At 46.5% G+C, this 3,415-nt stretch overlaps 1 pseudogene; it reads left to right on the plus strand.

Annotated features, from left to right (window-relative positions):
- Window positions 1-2,359: 2,359 nt before the first annotated feature.
- LOC129070965 (translation initiation factor eIF-2B subunit alpha-like) lies at window positions 2,360-3,215 on the plus strand (annotated as a pseudogene).
- Window positions 3,216-3,415: the final 200 nt, after the last annotated feature.

A 3,415-nucleotide genomic window follows, 5' to 3' on the forward strand; every position in this document is an offset into this window, starting at 1 on the left:
GCTCAGGGGAGTACACACCTCAGGTGTGGTCTGTCCTTGGAAGGAGGCCCCCAGGATCCACTTAGGTGCCTGGTGGGGGAGGGTGGAAGGTTCAGGTTGTGCTGGAAGGTGAAGGAGGAAGGAATTGTCTCATATGCAGGGTCACTATAAAGGGAGACATCTCCACGGATTCAGGGGCTGTGACATGCTTCTCCTGGGACATCCACCAGGCTCTGCAATGTGAACCAGGCCAGGCCCCTTCTCTTGAGCAAAATCCATGCACAGATTTTCAAACTTGCTCTGTTAAAATTGGCAGTTAGCTCTTTAGAAAAATCACTGCTGCATTTCTGGCACGGATAGCAGTGCAGGGCTGGGGGGCAGGAACCTTCCCTGTAATTTCATTCATTTTCTGTTGGAGAGAAGCACAACCAGAGTGCAAGCTTCTACAGTGGCGGATGGCTTAATTGCCACATGTATCTCGTGGGGAGCACTTCCTTGGCATCCAGAGGCCTCATTCCCTGGCCCTGGGAAGCAGCTGACACCTGGAAGGGGCCAAAAGTGTTGGTGGCTGCCACCCAGCAGTGAAGAAAGAATTAGAAACACTCCTCCCCTGCTCCCATTTGAATCACCTCTTTATTTTTAAGGACCATGTGATTTGGTGATATTTTGGCCATTAGGAACTGCATCTTAATTATTCATAAATTGTTTCCCTAGTATCAAGTGCAGTGCCTGGCACAGGCCAGGGGCTTAGCAATGTCTTTTTGGTAAAAACACATGGGCTCTCAGCTGGCTCTTTGTGAATGGCTTCATTAACAGTCCTAGTGTCCGCACTTCACACCTTCCCCTCTTGGGAGACTGTTTTATTGGGCAACAAATACTCCTTTTCTCCTCTCCTGTCTGAGGTGGAATGCACTTCCCCACCCCACTGATTTTGGCCTTGGCCTTATGACTTACTTTGGCTAATGGTCTGTGAACTAACGTGATGCAAGCAGAGGCTTTAGAGGTGATTATATGGCCTCACTTATTTCAGTTTAAATGCAGTGATAAAAAGGACAATGTTGTGGTCTGTTAGTTACCTTTTTCCATGGCCAAATAATTTTTAAAGGGATAATGGAAATAGTGTCTGTTTATCCTCCCTACGTGCTGAAGTGGAAAATGCTATATGAGCAATGCTTTAGAAGTTGCCAGGAGAGCCACTTGGCCCTGCCACTGTTATGAAGACAGGATAGTGTGTGGTGAGGTTTATGATTGGCAGAGGAGAGGGGTGGGGATGAAGCACTGTGATTGACCTCATGAGCACTCTGAGGATGGGAAAGAGATAATTCATCCCTACAAAGTGCTCTGTTTCAATCTACCCAAGTATGGGAGAAGGAACGTATTTCTTCCAGTCTGTCCCATTTTTTCCATGACCCATTTGGTTCCCACTACATTCCTCCAGCCATCTCTTCTGTCTTTGTCTCATTGGCCACGGATTCCTCAAGCTGGAAGGATTTGAGAAAATGCCACCCTTGCTACACCAAAGGCTCCTAAAGAAACACATTAAACATTATTCTTCTTTGTTTCTCCAGCACCTGTATGGCTCAGTCTAATGAACAAAGTCAAAGCAACCAAAAGCAATGTATAAATATCCAAATTCTTCCCTGGTATTTCTTAAATGCCATAAAAGAGACCTAAGTCTTTGGCAATACTTCTTCCAATTCCTTTTCCTTCTGCTGTCAGCTGCCGTCAGTACCCCATGGGTGCTGACTCCCTTTTCTTCCACAGCTCCCCCCAAACAGCTCCTCCTCCCATCACCCCCATTAGTTGTCCTGTTTCTTTCTCTCCTTGCCCATTCTTCCCCAAGACCAGTCTAGCAAACCCTTCTGAGAGACCTACCTAGCGGACCATGTCAGAATTCCATTGAGCAGACAAAAGCAAGGAGAAGCTCGGATGCTCACATCATCATCTAAATTTGCCCAAATTAGAAGAGGTAAAAAATAGTAGCTTCTTACTATGTCATCCACCCAGTTGGGTGGCTCAGTTGGTTGGAGCATTGCCCTGTACATGAAAGGCTTGAGAGTTTGATCCCCTATCAGGGCACATTCTTAGGTTGCAGGTTTGATCCCCTGTAGGGAACGTATGGGAGACAACTCATCGATGTTTTTCTCTCACATCGATGTCTCTCTCTCTCTCTCTCTGTTCCTTCCTCTTTCTCTGTAAAATCAAGGAATATATCCTTGGGTGAGGATTTTTTTGTTGCTGTTTTTAATTTCTTAAAAATAGCGTCGTAGGGGCGCCATGAGCTGTCAGTCTCTGCGGCTCTGAGCCGTTGAGGTGGAGGGACTCATCCAGTCAGCACCGGCGGCTCCGGACCCCTCGGGCTCAAGGCTGGGAGGGCACCATGGATGTTATTGAATACTTTAAGTCTCAGATAACAGAAGATCCTGATGTGGCCTCAGCAGTGGCTGCCATACGGACTTTGCTGGAGTTCTTGAAGTGAGAAAGGGGGAAGAATCTAGGGCCTGAGAGTGAATCTCACCAGAGCCCTACAAACCCTGTGTGGCGTGGACTCCTCCGTGGCCATGTCCTGGGAGGCGGAGGGACTTCCTGAACTTCATCAACCTTAACTCCTCAGAACACTCTGATTTCTCCAATGTAAAAAGCTCACAACTGAGCAAGGAGAGCTTTTTCTCAGGAGAATACCACGGTCAAGAAGTAAAATTGCAGATCTGTGCCATACTTTCACCTAAGGCAGGGGGAGAATATTAACTCATGCTTACTCCAGAGTGGTCCTGAGGGTCCTGGAAGCACTGTGGCACCCAAGAAGCATTTCAGTGTGTAGTTACAGGGTCACAGCCTGATTTATCTGGTAAGAAAATGGCCAAAGCCCTCTGTCAACTCAATGTCCCTGTCATCGTGGTCCTGGATGCTGCTGTTGGCTATATCATGGAGAAAGTGGATCTTGTCATAGTTGATGCCAAAAGAGTTATTGAAAATGGAGGATTATTAACAGAATTAGAACCAACTAGATGGCTGAGTGTGCCAAAGCACAGAACAAACCATTTTATGTGGTTGTGGAAAGTTTCAAGGTTATATAGCTCTTCCCTCTAAACCAGCGAGATGTCCCAGATAAGTTTAAGTACCAGGCAGCTACTCTGCAGTCTGTGCGGACTGGACAGGGTCTCAAAGAGCACTCATGGGTCAACTGCACTTCCTCTTCCTTCATAACACTGCTGTTTATCAAGCTGTATCTGTAACCACGGGACCCTCTCCTGCCTATTGCAGCTTATGTAGCTGGAGCAGCATCAGGAGCCTCTTGACCCCTTGATGAGTCAGCCCAAGATGGAATTGTTCTTTTTATATGAAGTTTTATGAGCTAAGGACTTAAGATCATAAGTTTTAGTGAATTTTTTATTCATTTCAGTCCCATTTAAACATGTTCATGGTTCTCCTAAAA

The sequence above is a fragment of the Pteronotus mesoamericanus genome, unplaced genomic scaffold (assembly GCF_021234165.1).
Source record: "Pteronotus mesoamericanus isolate MK-2021 breed Mesoamerican mustached bat unplaced genomic scaffold, CSHL_Meso_final contig_25, whole genome shotgun sequence".
Taxonomy (NCBI): domain Eukaryota; kingdom Metazoa; phylum Chordata; class Mammalia; order Chiroptera; family Mormoopidae; genus Pteronotus; species Pteronotus mesoamericanus.